The sequence below is a fragment of the Globicephala melas genome, chromosome 11, assembly GCF_963455315.2.
Source record: "Globicephala melas chromosome 11, mGloMel1.2, whole genome shotgun sequence".
Taxonomy (NCBI): domain Eukaryota; kingdom Metazoa; phylum Chordata; class Mammalia; order Artiodactyla; family Delphinidae; genus Globicephala; species Globicephala melas.
In genome coordinates, this window is record NC_083324.2 from 63,074,417 (window position 1) to 63,099,569 (window position 25,153).

At 41.3% G+C, this 25,153-nt stretch overlaps 1 protein-coding gene across 19 annotated transcripts in view; it reads left to right on the forward strand.

Moving 5' to 3' along the window:
* ZBTB9 (zinc finger and BTB domain containing 9) overlaps positions 1–25,153 on the forward strand; it is a 92,847-nt gene that overhangs the window by 3,351 nt on the left and 64,343 nt on the right. The window contains exon 3 of one of the 19 annotated variants that reach the window (XM_030871049.2): positions 8,297–8,636. The exons of the other annotated variants lie outside the window; for them this stretch is intronic. The gene's annotated coding sequence lies outside the window, so the exon portion shown is untranslated. Of the gene's footprint in view, positions 1–8,296; positions 8,637–25,153 lie in introns of those variants that run through there. 19 annotated transcript variants of the gene reach the window in all.

Consider the following 25,153-nt stretch of genomic DNA (forward strand, 5'->3'; position numbering starts at 1 on the left):
TTGTTTGGTTTGTTCTACATTTGTTGCAAAGCACTGTACTAGACCCTGACTTATACTCTACCCTCAGAGAGTTCACAGCTACTACCGAAGCTAGACATAATGACAATGTGGTATGGTAAGTCCATGATGCGAGACAGTACAAGCTACTGTAGTGGCACAAAGGAAGCTGAGTAAAGACCTATGATGGTTCACCAGAGGTTTCACAAAGAACTCCATTGCCAGAGTGTGGTAGTGGGTGTGGGCGGCTGAATTGATGTGGAAATGGTGAACATGAGTTGAAGTCACAACTATAGAGCCAGGAGTGACAGCCTTTGCCAAAGCACGTTCCTCTAAAGTTAATAGGTATGGAACCTAAAGGGGCTAAAAAATATGACTTTATGGCTGAGAAGGTGAGTTGTAGCTGGGATCTGTCAGCCTTTCTAAAGAGCCTTGCCATGATACCATCCCCACTGTAACGACTGTGACCACATTGGATAAGGGGTCAGGGATGGAGGCTGCCAACCTTGGATCTACTACCATCCCATCCACCTGTCATTCTTTTGGCACATGTTCTGTAGCTGACTATATCTGTTGGCCAGGATCCTTGGGTTTCAAGCGGTGGAAACTGGCTCTGACTAACCTTATCAACACAGGAATCTGAAGGATGTGGGGTGGCTCCTGGAATGGAAGGAAGGGCTAAAAGACCAGCCTTTGGAAGGACAAGACCTGGGTCAGCTCCAGGGGTTGAGGGAACAGGAACTGGGGAATTTTTCCAGTCATATGTTTTGGGATGATGACCCAGTTAATCTTATTTCTTCTGTCACTCATCTCAAGATAAAATTTCCAGGAGAGAACTCTGGGCCTCAGGGCCATCCTCTGACCAGAGCACCTTGATCATATGTTCCATTGAGGTGACAAATCCTGGAATCCTCAAGGGAAATTGAAGTTCTGGGACAGAAGAGTGGGGAATGGGTGCTGGCCAGCCCACAAGAACAGAGGCCCACCCATACAATCTTCATATGTTGCCCATCTTGGGATCCGTAAAGCCTCAGGTATACCTGACACTTAATAGGTGTCCAAACTTAGGGCAGAATTGCTTCCTCCCTCTCCTTAATCCCCATAGCACTTTACTACTTCTGTAAAGCAAATTAAGACACCATGTTAGAAGTTTGGGTTTTCTTTCCAAGTTATTAGGATTATAGGGAACTTGAGTTCCACGATGAAAGATTTTGGTTTAAACAAACGTGCACCTCTCTGCTTTTGTCCTTTCCTCCTTATAGTGGAAGAGATGTCCCTTCTCCTGTCCAAGGCTAGCCCCCTTCACAGAGCCTTTGCTCTTTTAATTATCCTTTCTGTTCTATATCTTCACTCTCTGTCTCTGTAGTTTCTCATGAGCATTTATTATGTTCATAGGGTTGTGAGAATTAATACATGTAAAATGCTTAGAACAGTGCCTTGCACTCAGTAAACTCAATAAATGTCAACTGTTATTATGAGTGAGAACAGTAATTCCCCACACCTTTACAGGGATCGGTTCTCTCAGGGAAGGGTCACATACATAAAGGGAAAATATTTTCAACTAAAAGGGAAATGAAGCATACAGCACTCAGTAAGGATTAGATGTTATTGTTTTAATTATTACCTTTCTCATAAATGCTAGAGTTTTTCAGAGCCCTTTCCCCCATCTTCTAACTTAATACACTCTTGGGTGATTTTTATCCACTCTCCTGAGTTAAAGCATTTATTTATTTATTTACTTACTTACTTACTTATGGCTGTGTTGGGTCTTCGTTGCTGTGCACAGGCTTTCTCTAGTTGCAGCGAGCAGTGGCTTCTCTTTGTTGCGGAGCACAGGCTCCAGGCATGCGGGCTGCAGTAGTTGTGGCATGCAGGCTCAGTAGTTGTGGCTCGTGGGCTCTAGAGCTCAGGCTCAGTAGTTGTGGCACACAGGCTTAGTTGCTCCGCGACATGTGGGATCTTCCCGGACCAGGACTTAAACCCGTGTCCCCTGCATTTGCAGGTGGATTCTTAACCACTGCACCACCAGGGAAGTCCCCTGAGTTAAAGCATTTAAATACTGATGACCCTTAGTTTTTTATCTCCAGTTTTCCTGACCCCCAGACCCACTTAGATTTCTTCCCTCTTTCCTGCCTTCCTTCAGCAATAAGTGTCTTCTGTGTACCAGGCACTGATGAAAAAAGCAGAAGGTATCACAGGGATTGGGCCCTGGATTGTCACTTTAAGAGACAGATGTTTAAACCAGTTATGTAGGTATTTCATAGATATATCAAAAGGGAAAGGAAATAAAACAGGCAATAAGGTGGAGAGTAACAGAAAAGGAAGGCATACTGTACACATTTATGTAGTATTCCAAAGGAAAAGAAAGACAGACATGCAAAACAGGGCAAGGAAAGTGGTTCTAGTAAAGTGTTCAGCAGATGTAAAGGCGAAGGAAGAGAAAGGGAGGTATATTTGATGAGACAAGTGGACCTGGAGAGGAATGAGATGTTGTCTTAGTCCATTCTGGCATCTGTAACAGAATACCACAAACCGGGTGGCTTATAAACAATGGAAGTTTATTTCTCACAGTTCTGGAGGCTGGGAAATCCAAGATCAAGCACCAGAAGATTCAGTGTCATGAAGACCTGCTGCCTGGCTCATAGACAGTCATCTTGCTGTATCCTCACATAGTGCAAAGAGAAAGGGAGCTCTCTGGAGTCTCTTTTATAAGGGCACTAATCCCATTCATGAGGTCTTCACCTTCCTGACCTAATCACCCCAAAGCCCCACCTCCTAGTAACATCACATTGGGGATTAGGATTTTAACATAATTTTGAGGGACATAAACATTCAGTTCATTGCAGATGTGATTGAAGAGGTGGGCTGGGCTATATAGAGCCTTGCACATCGTGATGAGGAATGCGGATTTTATTCTAACTGCAATGAGAAGACAATAAAGAGTTTAAAGTAGGGGAGTAACGATCTTTTCACATTTTAAAGAGATTCCTATAGCTATAGAGCGAATATTGGATCATTAAAGGGCAAGATTCTTGGAAGAAAAAAAAGGGGAGGTTGCCAAGAGTGGGAGCAGGGAAACAAATGAGACTGTTTCATTAGTGCAGACAAGAGGTGAGTAAATGCAGCAGATATGCAGAGAAGGAGATGGATTAAAACTGTTATTATATTTTGAGGTAGGACTGACAGAACGTTTTAACAGATTAATATAGAGATTGTGGGAAAATAAAAAATCAGGGATGACTTCTAGAGTTTTGGCTTGAGCAGTTGAATTGGAGGCCCATTAATGAGTGGGAGACAGGAATAGAACTTGGGAGTGGATCAAGGGCAGACACATGTATTGACCAGGGTTCTTCTAGACCAGGGGTTGGCAAACTTATTCTATAAAGGATAAGATAGTAAATATTAGGCTTTGCATGTTAAGAAGCAAAATCAAGGATATTATGTAGGTACATAGAAATTAAGGAAAACAAATTTCCATGATTCCTTTGAATTTATTGACAAAATTCAAATTATAATAATTAAGCACAAATTTTTGTAGTACAGGTCTGTTGCTTAAATGGGGTTCAGACTTAGTGTTTCCTATCATTAAAATCAATTGCAAATGTTCATCTGTTAGTGCTGATCTATAATAAAATGTTATGTATTTCATCTTTGAAAATGTCTTCACACAGATAGTACTGCCAAATACTGGTATCAATCCCAAGAGCATATGATTTTAACTGAGCACATTCATCACTTGAAAGGCATTTATAGAATTCTGTAATTTATATTCTCTTCATACTTGCCTCTTATCACATCATTACATTGTAGATCAAGCACATCCAATTGCAGGTTAGGTGGAAGTGCCACAATTGCACAGTTAGATGAAATATAGAAATTTCCTTTGCACTTGCACTGAGGTCTGAAAAACATTGCTGGAACTGTAGTTTGAGCTCAGAATATGTATCTGTTGCAAATTTGTGTGGGAATGGAGATCTTGCTTCTTGTTCTTGACTCTACATGCAATTAAAACAACTTTAATGATTTTGCTGCGATGTATGTTTCCATATAAGCTCTGTTTTGCTTTGTAATTTTTGGGCTTGTAAGAAACGGTACCATGTCTGTAGCATGTCCACTGGCCAATGTATGGACGAACAAAATGTGGTATTTATATACAATGGAGTGTTACTCAACCTTAAAAAGGAAGGAAATTCTGACACATGCTCCAACATAGGTGAACCTTGAAGACATGCTAAGTGAAATAATCCAGGTACAAAAGGAAAAATACTGTATGATTCCGCTTATATGAGGGACTTAGAGCAGTCAAGTTCATAGAGACAGAAAGTATAATGGTGGTTGCCTAGGGGCTGGGGAGAGCAGGAAATGGGGAGTTATTGTTTAATAGGTACAGAGTTTCAGTGTGGAAAGATGAAAAAAGTTCTGCAGATGGATGGTGGTGATGGTTGCACAACAACATGAATTACTTAGTGCCACTGAACTGTAAGCTTAAAAATGGTTTAAAACATGCTTTAAATTATAAATTTTGTTATGTATATTTAACCACAATAAAAAAATAAATGAACCACTAATGAGCTAATGGATCTAGGCGTTGAGCATCAGTGGCTGCTAATAGCACAAAAAAGAAACAAACAGACTTTATGTGCTTCTTATGGAAAACACCACCACCACCTATTAATTAGTCTGGCCAAAAATACTGAACTTGAATGTGATCAAGCCTCAAGATATAACTACCGGGCTTCCCTGGTGGCGCAGTGGTTGAGAGTCCGCCTGCCGATGCAGGGGACACGGGTTCGTGCCCCAGTCCAGGAGGATCCCACATGCCGCGGAGCGGCTGGGCCCGTGAGCCATGGCCGCTGAGCCTGCGCGTCTGGAGCCTGTGCTCCGCAACGGGAGAGGCCACAGCAGTGAGAGGCCAGCGTACCACAAAAAAATAAAAAAATATATTAAAAAAAAAAAAAATATATATATATATATATATATATATATATAACTACCAATTCACAGAAGATGCAGAAGGCAGGGAAACATGTTAAAACATACCACAGTGATGCAATCAGCAAAACTGAGACTGTAAGAAATTCTGGGGAATAAATAACCAGTTTTCTTCAAAAAAAAAAACTGCAAGGGGAAAAAAGCAATGGAAGGTAATCTGTAGTTTAAAAGATTTTAAAGGACATTAACCAATCATAATGCGTGGACCTTACTTGGATAAAGTTTTTTAAAAAGATTTTTTTTTAATTTTATGACCTTTATGAGACAACTGACTGGACATCTGATGATATCAGGAGTTATTGTTATATTGTTAAAAATTTTAGTTGTCATAATGGTATTGTGAGTTAAGTTTAAAAAGAGGGGGAGCCCTTGTGTTTTCATGGCATTGGTTATTTATGGATAGATATATTTATGCATAGTTGTGGACTGAATAAAAATGCCAAATACACATATGAGCTCTAGAGAATTGTATTAATTATAATTTGAGTATTTATATATAGTCACTTTTTTAAAAGATTGAGAAATAAATTTGGAAATAGTTATATACAGTAAGAACATCTAATCAGAAATTTTATATTAAACATTCTGGTTTGTGTTCTGGTCCAAGTTAATAAAACTTTCTACTTGAATCTTGAAAACAAAATAATCAGTTGCTCTCTGTATTGATTTAGAAAGCTCTCCAGCATATATATTTTTAAAATTTATTTATTTTTGGCTGCCTTGGGTCTTCGTTGCTGCATTCAGGCTTTCTCTAGTTGCGGCGAGCGGAGGCTACTCTTCGTTGCGGTGTGCGGGCTTCTCATTGCAGTGGCTTCTCGTTGCGGAGCAAGGGCTCTAGGTGCGCGAGCTTCAGTAGTGTGGCTCGTGGCCTCTAGATCACAGGCTTAGTAGTTGTGACTCACGGGCTTAGTTGCTCCGTGGCATGTGGGATCTTCCAGGACCAGGGATCAAACCTGTGTCCCTTGCATTGGCAGGCAGATTCTTAACCGCTGTGCCACCCAGGGAAGTCCTCCAGCATATATTGTTGAGTGAAAAAAGCAAAAGTGCAGAACGATATATATAACATGCTTTGTTTTGTATGAGAGACAGTAAGAGTAGGGAGGAAATAAGAAAAGTATGTTTGCAAAAAGAAGCACTACTGGGATAAACAAGAAACCAATAAAAATGGGAAAAGAAGTTGAGCTAAGGACACAAACAAGACTATGTGTGCTTTAAGACTCCTTTATGTATGTAGTGGAATTATGTAATTCCACTAACTAAGCATGGCTTCTTGGAGAAATTGCTGATTCCATGTCTAGAAGCAGACATTTTTCAAAGTGCACCTGGGATACCTTTTCATGTTAAGAAGCAAGAAAGCTTTAGAAGATAATGTCATGTCAAAAGGACACAGGAGCCCATATGAAAGTGTCCCCACTGAACAAAGTTGTTACAACCTTAGCAACTAAAAGAATAATGATTGAGTTTAACACTGATTCAGTGAAATTCATTATTCTATGATGATACTCAAAATGAGAGTAAATCAAGAAAGTCTCAATGGTTACTTTTGTTACCAAAAGTTACCATTTGGGGTAACTTTTAAAACATTTACTTTGAAAATTGGTAATTAAAGGGAAAATATTAAGCGTTATTTTGCTCTTCCGGTAAAAATTTATTTTAGGATAACCAAATAGTCCTAGTTAATGAAGAAGCCTTCACAGAATTCTTGTGAACAATGTGAAAGAAACAAAATAATTAGAAAAACATAGTTTCACAAACTCCAATGAAATTATTGATTCAGGCAAGGATTATCAACTGGTGTTAAAACCAATAGTTGAGGGACTTCCCTGGTGGCGCAGTGGATAAGAATCCGCCTGCCAATGCAGGGAACATGGGTTCGATCCCTGGTCCGGGAAGATCCCACATGCCATGGAGCAACTAAGCCCGCGAGCCACAACTACTGAAGCTGGCGGCCTAGAACCGGTGCTCCACAAGAAGCCACCGCAAGGAGAAGCCCACACATCACAATAAAGGCTAGCCCCTGCTCTCTACAACTAGAGAAAGCCCACGTGCAGCAACGAAGACCCAACACAGCCAAAAATAAATAAAATTTTAAAAAAAAACCAATAGGTGATTGATTGTTGTAAACATTCATATAGAGCCAAAGTAACACCACACAGATTACTTTCCAATCTGAAGAGGGAAAGTGTTAACTGTAAGTTGAGTCATCAATTTTAGCATCACTAGTGGTTGATTATATGTGTCCTCTAATGAAATGTAATATTCACAACAATATAATAATGATATGACTTTATTCTTTCTAGTACCTCATATTCTAATTCAGGCGTCCCTCAGAGGATTTAATCCATTCTTAAAAACATGTTGGACAGTGAATTTTTAGGTAGTGGGAGTCTGTGCATCATTATTTTAAGTAGAAAAAAATATATATTCCCAGCACGTCTAAAAACCCCAAGCAATTTCTTTCAGTACCTGAAACACTCTAAAATATATATACACACACATATATATAAAACAATCAATGAGGTTTTTCTGCTTAAGATAAAGCCTTTAAAACACCCACTATCTAATTGTTTAACACTTAATTAACTCACTAATGACTTTATTTGTGCAGTAACCCTATAGGGTACAAATCGTGTTTTCCTTTTAACTGTAACAAACGTGTACTGTAATGTAAATGAACAGTGAAATAATATGTTAAAGACACATAATGAAGGCAGGTAACACTTAGCAATAATAAAATAAACAAGGCAAGTTTTTAAACATGATTACTGAAGATTGCAGTGCTTCCTGAGTGAAGTTTGGAGATGAGAAGGGAGATATGGAGGCTGTAGTCACTGTTGGTGTCTAGGGGTGGAGGAAGGTGACGAAGAACGAGCTTCAGAAGAAATGAGTGAAACAGTAAATGTCTGAGGTTCATCCATGTCAGATCCAAGAAGCTGGTGGATAGTCTGCTTTCCTTGGCAATGGAGTCATCAGAAGTGGATGATTGTGAATCAGCTTCTGAAAGTATTGACAAAGCATGACCAGAAACTCAAAGTGTACAGGTGTTAACATTCCCTTTGCTTGTGTTATGCAGCTTCTGATAACCCTAGACTGTGCTGGAGATTGCATTTTTGAATGTGATTTTTCTACACTTGTCATGATCATGATCTCTTGTAATCAATAGCAGCCATTCTGTCTACATGATATAAACTTTCCTTTAAAGATTTATTGTCAAGTATTAGTGGCTGTTTGTATTAGTCTTCTAGGACTGCCATGACAAAATACCACAGGCTGTTGGCTTAAACAAGAGATATTTATTTTCTCACAGTTCTGGAGACTAAGTTCAAGATTTAGATGCCAGCAGGGGGCTTCCCTGGTGGCACAGTGGTTAAGAATCCGCCTGCCAACGCAGGGGACACGAGTTCGAGCCCTGGTCCAGGAAGATCCCACATGCTGCAGAGCAACTAAGCCCGTGCGCCACAACTACTGAGCCTGTGCTCTAGAGCCCGCGAGCCACAACTACTGAGCCCCCGTGCCTCAACTACTGAAGCCTGCGTGCCTAGAGCCCATGCTCTGCAACAAGATAAGCCACCACAGTGAGAAGCCCGCGCACCACAACGAAGAGTAGCCCCCGCTCGCCGCAACTAGAGAAAGCCCGCACAGCAACGAAGACCCAATGCAGCCAAAAAAAATAAAAAAACAAAATAAATACATTTATTTAAAAAAAAAAAAAAGATGCCCGCAGGTTTGGTTTCTCCTGAGGTCTCTCTCCTTAGCTTGCAGACTGCTGCCTTCTCACTGGGTCCTCACATGACCTTTCTCTGTGCACATGCACTCCTGGTGTCTCTATTCTTGCAAAGACACCCCTCATACTAAATTGGGGCTCCACCCTTAGGACCTAATTTAACCTTAACTGCTTCTTTAAAGGCTTTATCTCCAAATACAGTCACATTGAGCATTAGAGTTTCAACATATGAATAGAGGAGGGCACAATTCATTCCATAACACTCTTCTTCCTCCAACTTAGTTCCTTCCAGCATTATTCCTTCCAATTGAATGTGTTTCTTGGAAGGAACATGGTAAAGTTTTCCAAATCAACATTTTTAATAATTTGTCTTTATTTTCTCACACACAGGAAATAGGATATTCATAGTAAATGGAAAGGTATGAATGGCCATATATCCTTTTATGCTTTCACCTCTTAATATACTTTATCACTCCCAATATACATGCTTCTAAGGGTTTTATAGTTTTAGCTTTCACTTTTAGGTCTTTGATCCATTTTGAGTTAATTTTTGTGTATTATGTGGGGTAAGGCTCCACAATCATCATTTTGCATGTAGATTGTCTAATGTCCTTTCATTTCAGCCTGAAGGGCTCCCTTAGCACTTCTTATAGAGCAGGTCTCCTAGCAATTAACTCCGTCAGCTTTTGTTTATCTGGTAATGTCTTAATTTCTTCTATATTCTTGAAGGATAGTTTTGCTGGATATAGAATTCTTGGTTGACAGGTTTCCTCCACCCCCACCCCAGCACTTTATTTATTTATTTGGCCACACTGCTCCCCCACCAGGGATTGAACCCAGGCCCACAGCACTGAAACACTGAATCCTAACCACTGGACCACCAGGGAACCCCCATTTTTTTTTCACCCCAGCACTTTATGTCATCCCACTGCCTTTTGGCCTCCATGGTTTCCGATTAAAAATAGGTTGTTAATACTTACTGGTAATCTCTTGCACATTATGATTCACTTCTCGCTGCTTTCAAGATTCTCTTTATTTTTGGCTTTCAGCAGTTTGAGTATATGTCTCAATGTGGATCCCTTTGAGTTTTTCCTACTGGAAGTTCATTGAGCTTCTTGGATGTATATATTCATGTCTTTTATCAAATCGGTTTGGGGGTGGGGGTTAGCCATTAATTCTTCAAATATTTTTCCTGCCCCTTCCTCTCTCTCCTCTCCTTCTTGGGACTCACATTATGCATATGTTGGTATGTCTGATGGTGTCTCACAGATCTCTTAGGCTCTGTTCATTTTTCTTCATCCTTTTTTTTTTTTCCTGCTCTTCAGACTGGATACTTTCAGTTGGCCTATTTTCAAGTTCACTCATCTTTCCTCTGCTCAAATCACCTATTGAAACCTTCTGGTGAATTTTTCATTTCAGTTATTGTACTTTTCAACTCCAGAATTTCTGTTTGGTTTGTTGTATCATTTATATCTCTTTATTGATATTCTTTTTTCCTCCATGAATGGGCCATACTTTCTTGTTTCTTTGCATGCTTCATAATTTTTTGTTGAAAACTGGATATCTTGAATATTATGGGGGGAAAAACAAAAGAAAGAAAAGGAAAGGAAAATTACTCTCTAGGTCTTTCCAGATCGGCTCTGGGTTGGGAAAACTCCTTCAGTGCTTAACCAGGCCGTTTACAACTCTTTTTTAGCCTGCACTTCCTACATCTGCGGCAGATGCCTTGTAAGTGATACCTGCCCTCTTCAAGATTTGCCCCCAAATTCCTCCGTGACTTCTAGGCTAATAATTTGGATCTTTTATTATGGCTCAACTGGGGAAATACTGACTCTACTTTGGGAGAAAATAAATTATTCACCAAAAGAGTTGCAGAATCCAGTTAATATGTACCAGTAGTAACTGGGAGAATGTACCAGGGGATGGGGATCTTGAGGGTGCTGGAACAAGGGGACTGGAATATAAGACCAGATAAGGAAGACATAATAATATAAGGACACTCCTTTGTGATATAGGATTTAATATTCTAGCAAAGACACCTGGAACTGATCCTAGTACTTCACTGAGAAAGCTCCTTAAAGCTTGGGAAAACAATACCCCATAGTGAGAGAGGTGGAGGTGCTGGAACTGCCTTGGAAAAGTTAAAATGTAGACATGCTAGGGACTTCCCTGGTTAAGACTCTACACTTCCAATGCAGGGGGCCTGGGTTCAATCCCTGGTTAGGGAACTAGATCCCACATGCGGCAACTAAGAGCCTGCATGCTGCAACTAAAAGATCCTGCATGCCGCAACTAAAGATCCCACATGCCACAATGAAGGTACCTCATGCCGCAACTAAAGATCCTGCATGCTGCAATGAAGATTCCGTGTGCCACAACTAAGGCCCAATGCAGCCAAATAAATAAATTAATTAATTAAAAAAAAAAGGAATAGAAGGAATTGTCTTTAAAAAAAAATGTAGACATGCTAGAATAAATTTACCTTTAAATCAAAAACTCGTCAGTTGACTGTGTTCCCTGGGAGGCCAGAGGACACTCCCCTCAATAAAACAATAAGAAATCCGCTAGATATGAGCACTGACATTGTTGGGAATATCAGTAGTAGCTGTTCTATGAAAGCTAGGATTCATCATAGAGGAGGCTGATATGGAACTGGAGTCCATAGTGTCAATGGAGATGATAGGATTTTGAAAGAGTAGAGGCCCTGACTTACTTGTCAGGGGCAAGGCAGACATAATTACCATAATAGGCAGCAAAGCAAGAATGGCAACTAGAGGGAGGAGACGGAGATCTGGCAATGGCTAGTAGGCCAAGGTATTCCCAGTGCAAGGTAGATAGAAAGCCAGGTAGGATATCAACTCAACCTATATAATCAAAAAAGAAAAAAAGATCAAGAGTGAATGAGCCAGGGCTTCCCTGGTGGCGCAGTGGTTGAGTCCGCCTGCCGATGCAGGGGACACAGGTTCGTGCCCCGGTCCAGGAAGATCCCACATGCCGCAGAGCAGCTGGGCCCGTGAGTCATGGCCGCTGAGCCTGCGCGTCCGGAGCCTGTGCTCCGCAACGGGAGAGGCCACAACAGTGAGAAGCACGCGCACCGCAAAAAAAAAAAAAAGAGTGAATGAGCCAAAGGCTGATGTTTGCTACTGAAAAGAAGAATCATATCCCTCACTCAATTGCTAGACCAGAGCCAGTTCTCAGACCCAGAGAAGACTGAATTATCTTGACGAGGGACTCTGTGACAGCACGGTAGAAGTTCCTCTAATCCTAAAGGGACCCCTGTTGTACTTTACTAAGGGAACTGTACACAGGAAAAAGGAGGAACCACAAGATCTTTTGTGAGATGTGGGTTTTAGAATCCGGAATGATACTGGTATCAGGATACAAAAAGCGACATCATGGCCCTCCTATTAAATGGTATAGGGAAGGTGGGTGATAAATGGAGTTCTGACCCGTTTTTTTCACAGTAGGTCGTATGGGTCTGTGGAACAATCCTCTGGTAATATCCCTAATTCCCAAAAGCATAGTAAGAATGGATCTATTTAGACTCTGATAGAACCCTCCTAGTAGTTCCCTGATCTATGGAGTAAGAGCCATAATGGTAGGAAAAAAAAAGTAAAAACCCCCAAAACAGTCTCTCCTACCTCCACCAAGCCAAGATCAATCAGAAGGAGTTTTGCATCCTACATGGAATGGCAGATATTAATATCATCCTCAAATACTTAATGCAGCTGTTATATTTCCTTTTTTTTCACTACTGTGGCTCCTGTAAAAACCAGATTGTTTATGGTGGATGGTGGTGGACTATTTGATAATCCAACATAGCCTCTGGTTCTTGGTATATGGCTTTTGATCTGGTACTTGTATTCTTTTCTATCTCTATCAGGAAGGAAGTTCAGAAACAGTTCACATTCACACGGAATAGACACCAGTGTACAGTCATGGTCTTTCCCAGGGCTACTCCCTTGCACCCTCTCTTGCTCTCTGTCACAATATAGGCTAACATGACCTTGATTACCTGGATAGTCTCCAGAGTATTATACCGATCCACTATATTGAAAACATCTTAGACCAGGGAGCAGGAAGTAGCAAGTACCCTGGATGCTCCCATAAGACACAGGTATACCACAAGGTAAGAGTTAAACTATACACAGATTCAGGGGTATCGCATATTGGTGCAGAATTAGAAGTCCAATGATTTCGGACATGATGCACCTTATTGCTGATGTGGATAAAGTTTCTGTGGTCTCAGTAGATCAAACCAGGTATAACATTCCCTTAAACCAAAGCCTAATCCACAGCAAGGCCCTAACTCTCTTCAATTCTGTGAAGGCTGAGGGAGATGAGGAAGCTGCAGAAGAAAGTTTGAAGCTAGCAGAAGTTGGTTCATGCAGTTTAAGAAAAGAAGCCATCTCCGTGACACGAAAGTGCAAGGTGAAGCAGGAAGTGCTGATGTAGAAGCTGCAGGAAGTTAGCCACAAGATCTAGCTAATTCATAAAAGTGGCTATGCCAAACAACACATTTTCAATGCAGATGAAAAAGCCTTACATTGGAAGAAGATGCCATCTAGGACTTTCACAGCTAGAGAGCAGTAGTCAGTGTCTGGCTTCAAAGGACAGGCTGACTCTCTTGTTAGGGGCTGACGCAGCTGGTGACTAAGTTGAAGCCAGTGCTCATTTGCCCTTCCAAAAGCCCTAGGGCCCTTAAGAATTATGCTAAATCTACTCTGCCTGTGCTCTGTAAATGGAATTACAAAGCCTGGATGACAGCACTTTTGTTTACAGCATGGTAAAGACAAATACTGTATGATATCACTTAAATGTGGAATCTGAGAAATAAACTAGTGATTATAACAAAAAAAGAAACAGACTCACAAATACAGAGAAAAAACTAGTGGTTACCAGTGGGGAGAGGGAAGGGGGTAGGGTCAAGATAGGGGTAGGGGATTAAGAGGTACAAAGTACTATTTATAAAATAAATAAGCTACAAAGATACATAGTACAACACAAGGAATATAGCCAATATTTTATAATAACTGTAAACGGAATATAACCTTTAAAAATTGGGAATCAGGGACTTCCCTGGTGGTCCAGCGGTTAAGACTCCATGCTCCCAATGCAGGGGGCCCGGGTTCCATCCCTGGTCAGGGAACTAGATCCCGCATTCCACAACTAAAAACAAAAAGATCCTGGATCCCGCAACAAAGATCCCACCTGCCACAACTAAGACCCGGCAGCAGCCAAATAAGTAAATAAATAAATAAAATATTTTTAAAAGAAATTGTGAATCACTATGTTGTATGCCCAAGACATGTAATAGTGAACATCAACTATATAGTTAAAAAAAAAAGACTATATAGTATAGTGTAAACATAACTTTTTTTTCCTTTTTTTTTTTTTTTTTGGCCACACCCTGCGGCAGCCCCTTAGTTCCCCAACCAGGGATCAAACCCGTGCCCTCGAAGATGGTTATTTCGAGACTGTAGTCTGCCATCTTCTTGGTCTGCTGGCTTTCTGAATAAAGTCGTATTCCTTGCCTCAAAAACAACAACAACAACAAAAAAAACCCCATGCCCCCTGCACTGGGAGTGTGAAGTCAAACTGGACGACCAGGGAAGTCCCTGTAAACGTAACTTTTATATGCACTGGAAAAACGAAAAGTTTGTGTAACTTGCTTTATTGCAGTAGCCGCTTTTTTGAGGTGTTCTGGAACCAAACCTGCGATATTTCCGAGGTATGCCTGTATTAGTGGGGGGATCACCTACACCCTTGAAAAGTTCTGTGGTTGCTGTCCATTGTAGGCCAGTTATGCATGTAGGAGATGCCTGATTTCAATGAAGATGATGATATTCCATTGTAGCAGAGGCCAAGTGTAAGCACTAAACCATCACCCGTAAAGGGCATCACAGGTATTTCAGTAATCAGAACATTCTGGTCTGCAAAGATCTTTAGTGATACCTAATTGATCATGGTGTCCCTAGGAACAAAATAGATAATCAGCCTACTAGAATATTGCTTGATCTATATAACAGGAAAAACTCTAGGTCTGGTAGCCCAAAAACTTAACTTGAGTCACCATAGTGGAGAATGATGCCCTCTAGCCCAGTCCGAGGCTTAAGTCAGTTCACAGACCCAGAGCCTTTTGAAAAGGCCAGGTTCCCTTGAGGAAGGACCTTGCACTGCTGCCACAAATAAACACCTTAATCTTCCTCCAAGCATTTCCCGAAGGGACCTATAGCCATTTACTAGATGACTGTACACTGGGGAAAAAGAAATATCCAGACCTGTGGTTATTTCCCTGGTTACTGGAAGTATAATTGGATTAGATATATTTGGCAGCTGGATGAATCCCCACATTGCCTCTGCCCTATGGGATCATTATGGGGTCAACTGTGGTAGGGAGGGCTAAGTGGAAGTCTCTGGAACTTCCACCCCTTACCAAGATAGTGAACCAGAAGCAATACTGCATCCCTGGGGGAAATGCAGGGGTCGTGATTCTTAAGCCTCCCCACTTAATTCACAGTTTGGCCTCTACAAAAGTCAGGTGGATCTTAGAAAAATCATTGTGGACGATCATAAACTTAATCTGGTGGTTATTCTGACTGCAGCTACTGTCCATATATAATCTCTTTACTGTAGTATCTTTTACTGGACCTGTGACTCATCTAGAAATTGTGTGTCTGTATTTCAAATTTATAAAAATATGGAGCTTTAAAAATATCTTTAAAAAAATAGGTTTCTAGCTTAGTTGCTTTGTGGTCTAAGCATATGGTCTTATATGATAATAACCTTGCAATTTGTTAAGACTTATTTTGTGTCCTAATACATAGTGAATTTTTGCCGTTTTTGTAAATGTCCCATGTGTACTTGATAGGAATGTAAATTCTATAATTGTATGCAAGTTTGCTAATCTATGGTGTGCTAATATATTTCTTACTTTGCTTGATCTAGAAATTTCTGAGAGAGATGTTAAAAATCTCCCATTGTTAGAAATTATAAACGTCTCCTTATAATTCTGTCAGTTTTTGCTTTTTATATCTATAGACTATGATTTTGTGCATACAAATTAAGAATTATTAATTCCTCCTTATGAATTTTATCATCTGTGATTATGTAGAGATTCCCCTTCATTTCTTTTTTTTTTAAATTATTTATTTATTTATTTATTGGCTGCGCTGGGTCTTCGCCGCTGCACGCAGGCTCCCTCCAGCTGCAGCGAGCGGGGGCCACCCCTCGTTGCAATGTGCACGGGCCTCTCATCGCGGTGGCGCCTCCCGCTGCAGAGCACGGGCTCTAGGCGCGTGGGCCTCAGTAGTTGTGGCACGTGGGCTCAGTAGCTGTGGCACACGGGCTCAGCCGCTCAGCGGCATGTGGGATCCTCCCGGACCAGGGATCGAACCCGCGTCCCCCGCATTGGCAGGCGGACTCCCAACCACTGCGCCACCAGGGAAGCCCCTCCCCTTCATTTCTAATAATGCTTTTTCTTTTGGTTAATTTTTGTCAATTTATTTTCAACGTTTCTGTGTGTGTCTCTCTCTCTTTTTTTAATGTTTATTTATTTATTTATTTGGCTGTGCCAGGTCTTAGTTGCGGCATGCGGGGTGTTCGTTGCCACGTGCGGGATCTTTGTTGAATAGATCTTTGTTGCATAGATCTTTGTTGCATACGGGATCTTTAGTTGCAGCATGTGGGGTCTTTAGTTTTGGCATGTGAACTGTTAGTTGCAGCATGTGGGATGTAGTTCCCTGACCAGGGATTGAACCCAGGCCCCCTGCATTGGGGCATGGAGTCTTAGCCACTGGACCACCAGGGAAGTCCCACTGTGTCTCTTTATTATTTGTTTGTTTATTTATTTTTAATAAATTTATTTATTTTTAGTAAATTTGTTTATTTTTGGCTGCGTTGGGTCTTCGTTGCTGCGTGCGAGCTTTCTCTAGTTGCGGTGAGCGGGGGATACTCTTTGTTGTGGTGCGCGGGCTTCTCATTGCGGTGGCTTCTCTTTGTTGCTGAACATGGACTCTAGGCACATGGGCTTCAGTAGTTGTGGCACGTGGGCTCAGTAGTTGTGGCTCGCAGGCTCTAGAGTGCAGGCTCAGTAGTTGGGGCGCACGGGCTTAGTTGCTCCACGGCATGTGGGATCTTCCCGGACCAGCGGTCAAACCCGCGTCCCCTGCATTGGCACGCAGATTCTTAACCACTGTGCCACCAGGGAAGTCCCTGCATTAGTTTCTTTATTGTGTCCCTTAAGCCCCTTCTAATTTTGAACAGTCGTTTTTTTCATGACACCGATTAGCTGAATAGACAAGGCTGGTTTTCCTGTGAAATAGCCCACCTTCTGTTCTGGTCTGATTGCTTCCATGTAGTGGTGTTTAGCATGTTTCTCTTCCCTCTAGATTTCCTTTAAACTGCAAGTTGGATCCAAAGGCTTGATTAGATTTAAATCAAACTTTATTGGCTAGATCACATCACAGGTGATGCAATATTCATATCAGAAGACAGTAATATCTTACTGATCCACTTGTTATATAAGTATTCTTGTACAAAGTTATATGCTAAAATTGTGTCCTTTGTTAATAGTTTGCTTCAGATTTTTTCTAGACAGAACTTCTATTGATAGATTCCAGTGAGGATACAATGAAAAAGAGAGTGGGAAGAGTGTTGGAAAAACGCATGCTGAAGATGGTGGACATATACATTTAACTTCTAACTAGGGACTTCCCTGGTGGTCCAGTGGGTAAGACTCGGCACTCCCAATGCAGGGGGCCCGGATTCTATCCCTGGTCGGGGAACTAGATCCCACATGCATACCAAACTAAGAAGTCCGCATGCTGCAACTAAGAATCCGCATGCTGCAACTGAAAAAACATGCCACAATGAAGATCCCAAGTGCTGCAACTAAGACCCAGCAGAGCCTAAATAAATAAATAAATAAAAACCCTTCTAACTAGCATGAGTTGGGACCACATAGAATATGCCTCTGCACGGGTAGGAGAATTTTTCTAGGATATAAATCTAAAGAGTAGTACTGCTGGGTAGGAGGCAATTTCATCTTCAGCTTTTCCAAATTACTTGATACCAAATTACTCTCCAGTTTGCCCATTTACACCTCCACCAGCAGCAGCTAGATATTTCTTTTTCCCAATGCTTGGTATTTTCAGATTTTTTTTTTTTTTTTACTTTTGCCAATATCATTATGTGGAATAATATCTCATTGTGGTTTTTTAAAAGTTATTACACACATCATGACGTTTTGCCCCTAAATTCTTGAGTATTCATTCATCTTATGAAAATAAGGACATTTCTTACTTAACCACAATATCACTATCACTAATAACACAATAATTCCTTACACCATCTAATACTAAGTCTATATTCATATTTCTCCAACTGTCTAAAAAATCAATAAGAATTTAGGTAAGCCTGAACAGGAGTAGACTGTATACTGGGGGTTTGTTCAAGTCACCTTCATTCTCGAATGATGGTTTAGCTTAGTCTAATGGTCTAAGTTGCCAGATATTTCCTCCAAGACCTATGAAGATAGTAGTGCACCGTCTTTTGGTTTCTGTAGTTGCTGTTGAGAAATTTGCTATTTGTCTGGGCTTCACTGCTTTGTGGAAAACATATGTTTTCTTTCTGCTTTCTTTTCAAATATTCCCCCAGTCTTTGAGTTCTTCAGTTTCTTTCTGATGTATCTGGGTGAGGATTTAGTGTCTCTTGGGACTCATTTCCTGACACTGAGAATTCTTGTCCAAAATCAGTTCTGGATGATGATCAACCATGATCTGTTCTCATCATGTCATTATCTGTTTTAAGAGCCTAAAATAGTGCCTGACATACATTAGGTGCTTATAAATAGTTGTTGAATGAATCTGTAAATAAATGAGCCTTTTTCTCCACTCCCCCTCATTCTCTCTCTTCTCTCCTGCTCAAAATTTTTTCAGGCATTTGTTAGAACATTTCATTCTATCCACCATGCCTCTTCCTCTCTTTTACACATTTTTCATCTCATTATCTTTCTGGTCTACATTTTAGATACTTTTGTCAGATTTATCTTTCAATGCCCAATTCTAACTTCAGCTACTTCTAATCTTCTGTTTAACCAATCCATTGAGTTTATATTCGTCATTTGTAATCATTGATACCTGGCTAATCTTTTTTATAGCATTCTGTTTATTTCATGCTTTTGATTCTTTGTTTCTGTTTTTTTTAAATTTATTTTAAATTTATTTTATTTTTGGCTGCACTGGGTCTTCATTGCTGCATGCGGGCTTTCTCTACTTGTGGTGAGCAGGGGCTACTCTTTGTTGCGGTGCGTGGGCTTCTCATTGCGGTGGCTTGTTGCGGAGCACAGGCTCTAGGTGCATGGGCTTCAGTACCTGTGGTGTGTGGGCTCAGTAGCTGTAGCTCGCAGGCTTAGTTGCTCCACGGCATGTGGGATCTTCCCGGACCAGGGCTCGAACCCGTGTCCCCTGCATTGGCAGGTGGATTCTTAACCACTGTGCCACCAGGGAAGCATGATTCTGTGTTTTATGACTAATCATTTTTAATCATACTTATAGCTTGAATCTTGTAATTCCATTGTCTGAAGTGCTTGAGGGTCTAATTCTGCTGTTTGTTATGTAGGCAAACTCTCATTCATTGTGGATTATTTCCTTGTAGGTTTTCTGATTTTGGATTGTGAGCTCATGTCGATGACCTTGAGACAGACCTTCATAGGCTATTGTGAAGATCAGATAAATTAACTCATATGATGGTGTGTCTCAAGACGAGGTGAGAATAAAATCACATTGAAAAGAATACATAAAAGGGCCAGAATGATCCACCAGGTCATGCCGTGTAAAAATAAACAAACAAAACAAAAAACCCACCAGAGTGACATGCTTAAGCCATCAAACCCTGGCAAGAATCACACAAGGGAATAATATCAAAAACTTCTTCCATGTGCCAAGCACTTTACTCATATTATCTTTAACCTTCATAACAACTGCAAGGAAGGTGATAGTCCTATTTTATGGAGCAGAAACTGCAACAAGGTCATTAATTTATAGCTAATTGGGGAACCCTAGTTAAAACCCAGGTCTGGATGATTGTAAAGTTCATGCTCTTTCAGATTCACTCCATTATCCCTCAAAACTATTATTAGAAAAAAAGAATTATCATTTGGACTTCATATGTATTTTTTCCCAGTTTCAATTTTAATTCAGGCCAGTTACCCCCATGGATCATAAAAATGTGTTAAATAATTAATGAAAAGGGAAAAAGAATGCATAAAACTATGAAAGAATTGCATTTTAAGCAGAGAAATTTTAGTTTTCATTTTTCCAATTTGGGATTTTGTTTATGTACAAAAAAGGCAATTAGCTTACTTATGAGAAACCCCTAGAGCTCCCAGAATCGAATAAAAATGTATCTGAGCTGAGCATTCCAAATCCAACAAAGCAAACAAGTGTAAATTTAATTCCTTAATAAGGAATTTGCAGATGTAGCCTCAACATAGACAATTTTACATCAATAAACCGGGAAGCATTAAAGCCAATTGGTAGCAATAAGTTTCAGTGTTTGCTACCCAGGCCCAGACAGGCTGATGGGATGGGCCCACTAGGAACATTAGGTTCTGGGCCCACCCCTCCTGCCTGTCAAGCTCTTCTGAGGGTCATCTTCCAGGGAAGAGCCAGGGATGTTCAGGAATTACCAACTGTTTTAAATATTGTCAACATAAATTGCACCCAGCATTTGGGGTTAGGGAATCTGATTTTGATAAGGTAGACTCAATTCACTATTTAAAATATATGGTATGAGTTTATTTAAGGTACAGGTCTGGGTCTCTTGATTTAATCAACAGTCCACCAAAAGTTGGTACTTGTCATTTGATACAAATTTAATATATAATCTTCATATCCCAGATTTGGCTGTAGGTTACATTTTATTATACAGACTTTAAAAAGTATAATGCTGTTAAATAATTAACTAAATGAAGTTAATCAACTTTGCAAATGTATCCACAGAAAATGGAAAGATGATTTTGTTAATGTACTTAGCAAAAATAGATGATGCAAATAACTGAAGTCACTGGGAGATTAACTCTCTCCAACTAATGGTCAGATTTGCATTTTGGCTGTTTATTTTTACCAGACTCTGTGAGAAGACCAACCACCATTACAAAACAATACTGACATTATAAAACTATTTTATTTTTCTAAAACAGCCATGCCATATAATCTGGATTATTTCTTCTATGACAAATGTGTACTGACTTTAACAAAACAAATTAGATGATTTTAATACTATGACAGCAATACAAATAAAATATTTTAAAACTGAATTTTGTAATCGTCTCAACTAAAAAAATCACCTTGGCTTCCTATTGAGTTAGAGCCTCTTAAAGATAAACCTTCTTCCTTTTTCAATTTCCACAGGCTACAGAGTGAATTATCCCAAATGAAAACCTTCTTTCCACATCTGCCTTAATAAAGCCACTGCCAGCTGCATGAGGGCCGTCATCCCAGCTGCTTGCAGCCCGTGCGAGGCTGGGATGGCGGCCCTCATAATTGTCTCTGCACGGGCCTGTGCAAGGGTTTCTCTGAGCTCTGACCCGAAGGTCAGGACTGTTAGGTGACAGGGGGTACACACGCCACTGCACAAAAGCACTATAGGTGCCTCTCTAGAAGGTAGTACTCTATACCTACCCGCAAGCATTGCCCAAGATTCCCAGCTCCCTGAATCCTGCCCAATGTTGAGTACTTCCCTCCTTCTAACTTTTCTCTCTCTGATTGGTAGAGTGGTTATCTCACTGACATGAGTTTCTCATCACTTACTGCATTTATCATTTCTAGAAGTTCAATTTGGTTCTTTTTCAAACCTGCCATATTACTTTTTCTAGTTTCCTGTTTCCTGCAGATATATTCAACCTATTTCTTTAAGATCATATACCTCGTTATTTTATAGTCTGTATCAGATAGTTTCAATATCTAAAGTCTTTACATGGGGCTGCCCCTAGGCCATAGGACACCTTTAAGCAAATTAGAAAAAGTGGCCCTCTTCAAGCATATTTTTGGAAAAATTAGAAGATTATCAGAAAACCTGACCAGCTCTGTCAGGGAAAGAACTTTCCAGCACTCTGGAGGCATACACATGCACCCACACTGTCACCCCCTCACACAGTCCCTGGGTGCTGGACACACAGCTGCTGATGGCCACGTACTCTGTGCCACCCTTGCCACCAGGTGTCAGATTTGGAGTCTAGCAGCCACAGAAATTGGGCTTCTAGGGCAGTGGGCTGGAGCCTAATTTCCTTGTGCCCCAAGGTTATCTTTGACTATATGCTGGTCATTCTATTTGAAAAATCATTTGTAGGGATAATTTGAGGGCGAGGATGAAGGTAATTTCCTCCATAGAGAATTTGTTTTGCTTCTTCCAGGAGCCTGGGTACATTGTTGGTACTGAGCTACCCAGAGTCAAGTCTTGGGATACCCTGGGTAACCCAGGCAAACAGAACCAGGCTGTCATTCTGGCAGGTTGGTCCACTTCTAGTTTACCCTCATCCTGGCTTATTGGGGGGAAGGCGTCTCCTGTTTGACTTCCCACCAGGGCAGGTCCTGGGCTGTGATGGAGACCCATTCATCTCTAGATGCCATCAAAAGGAAAGTTCAACCCTCCCCTAGTGGGCAAAGGTCCTTCCATCAAAAGGAAAGTTCAACCCTCCCCTAGTGGGCAAAGGTCCTTCCATCAAAAGGAAAGTTCAACCCTCCCCTAGTGGGCAAAGGTCCTTCCTTAGCGGGAGAGCAGCCTCTGGGCTCCTCCCTCTTTGGTTCTGGTGACCTACAGAGTGATGCTGTCCCATCTTGTCAGTTCTTTACAGAGGATGTTTTCAACATTTTATCCAGCTTACTTAGTTGTTTTCAGCAGGAGGGTGGCTGGAGAGAGCTACCCTGCTATTACCTGAAAGAGAAGTCCTGTTGTTTTCATCTGCATTTCTTTGATTAGTTGTGAATCCCAGTATCTCTTCTGACACTGGAAGCAGTTCAAGTTTCCTTTTCTGTGAAATGCCCTCTTTTCTCACGGCCTCCTGCCTTTCTCTTGTTGATTTGCACGTGTTCCTTAAACACTGTAGGTATTAATTCCTTGCTCGTTTAATGTAATATCTTTTCCTAGTCTGCTCTCTATCCTGTCAGTACCTTGATGGTGTCCTTTATTAACAGAAATCCTGGATTTTGGTGGGGGCAAATTTACTGTACTCTCCTCCTCTAGAAGGCTTGCAATGTGTCATTATCATCCTTCATGACTGTTGTTCAGACAGAGCCAGTTCTCCCAGCCTCCTTTGACCTGCACCAAGTAGAGGGGCGCTGCCTCAAGCTTGCATTTTCACAGGCTAAGTCTGCAGCGTCGGCGACCTCACCACATTGCTGCTTCATTTGTTAGCTTCCCATAAAAACCCCAATCCCTCACATGTGTTCCTGTTAAACCAGATACCCCCTCATCCTGCGCTTATGAAGTTAAGTTTTAGACCTTCAGGCAGAATACAGATCTCTATTATTTTTCATCCTGATTCAGCCCACCATTCCAGGCTGCTAGGTTATTTTTGGAGCCTGATTCTGTCATCCGGTGCTTTGGCTGTCCCAGTTTTGTGCCACCTGAAACTTTGATAAATATGTCATCCATTCCCATGTCCAAGTAACTGGTAAGAATGTGGAACATGAGGGGACTTAGGCCAGAGCCCTGGACCATGTCCCTGGAGGTCTCTTTCAGGCAGATATTGACCAATCAATGATCACATTCCACCAAGAGTGACTGAGGAGCATTTAAATGCCTGAGCCTGGGCTAAGCGCTGGGAGTACAGAAGTGGCAAATGAAGTAAGTTCTCCACCCTCAGAGGGTTCACATTCTAGTGGAGGAGACAGATGCAATTAAATATTATATAGGGACTTCCCTGGTGGCCCAGTGGTTAAGACTCTGCGTTTCCAATGCAGAGGGTGCGGTTCGATCCGTGGTTAGGGAACAAAGATCTCACATGCCATGCGGCCAAAAATAAAATAAAATAAAACCATTAAAAAAATGATATAAATTCTAAAACACTTGTTCACTGCTTTTGTTTTTAGAAAGAACTCCCTCATGGACTATCTCCTTTGAGCCCTGTTTGGGATAGGCAGCCAACTGGGAGTAAATTTATTTAACCAAAAACCATCCTACATTCCCAAGTTCTCCATGATGCTGTTAGGAAATTAGTCCAACGCTTTGCTGAAGTTCAGGTGTATACAGTACTAGTAGAAGTATTCCCACCAGGACAGAGACCTGTTCCTTGTGAATGCATGCAGTGCCCCTTTATAACTGATTATTATTTGTTCCTAATCCACTGCCAGTTTCCTCCGTGGCACTTCCTCAAAGGTCTCCAAGGCAAGTTCCCTCATTCTGCTGGAATGTAATTCATCAGGGCCAGGAGATTCAAGACGACCTTACAGTCCTCACATCCTCACTGTTTATCTGAGGAGGGTATTTACCCTTCAGGCCAGCAATTCAAGGGAGCCTGGCAAAGCCCTCTTCAGGGTCCACTCCAGCCCCTCTGCTGCTGGGAGGTAGTAACACAGTGTTTCTCCAGCTGGGGGGTGGGGGTGGGGGGCTGTCCCTTTAGTGAATTATGAAATGCATTAAGCGGGTCGGGACCAGCATTTCCTTTTAAATAAAACGGAATGCATAGAAAAGAAAGAAGGGTACACATTTTATGAAATTTTCCTTTCAGTTATATATTATATGTATGTGCTCTGGATCTAAAATACATCCCTTACTGTGGATCCAAAAAGTTTGAAAGTTACTGGCATAGTTATTAAACTGGTCCTGTTGAGTCAGCGATGTGACTTTGGGCAAGTTAACCTAAGAGAATTTTCTCATTGATTAAACAAGATTGTAACCCCTATCTCCTTGGGTTGTTGTGAGGATTAAATGACATAAGAAGTGCAAATTGCTTAGGTCAGCACCCGGAATGTAATGTGTCCAGAAGATGCTTTAAAGATACACGTGCATGGCCTCGTTCCTCTCTCATCCCCAGCGCTATTAATTTCACTTCCAACTTTTTATTTTCGGCAGTTTGGAGAAGAAAGTCTGTGGCTTTCTAGCAATCCTGGATTTTATAGATATTATCTCTCTCATCTCAGAGGGTTTCAGGGCTCATAAACCTGCTTCTCCCGCGGCTCGAGGCCGGCGCCGTGTGCAGTTTGTGCGCGGATCTGCTGGCCCCATACCACCCTCTGCCGTCGAAGATCGGCCTCCCGGGCCCATCTGGTTACGTGGGTGGGGGTGGGGATGAGGGTTTTGTTTTCAAAAGCAGGCTCTCTCCTTCCTTTCCCTCTGAGGGAAGGAAACCTTTTCCCTGCCTGTCCTCCCAGCCTTGTAAGCTTTCTCACATCCCGGGTTCGAGGTGATTCTCCTCTTCCTTGCACCCCGGCTCCTTGG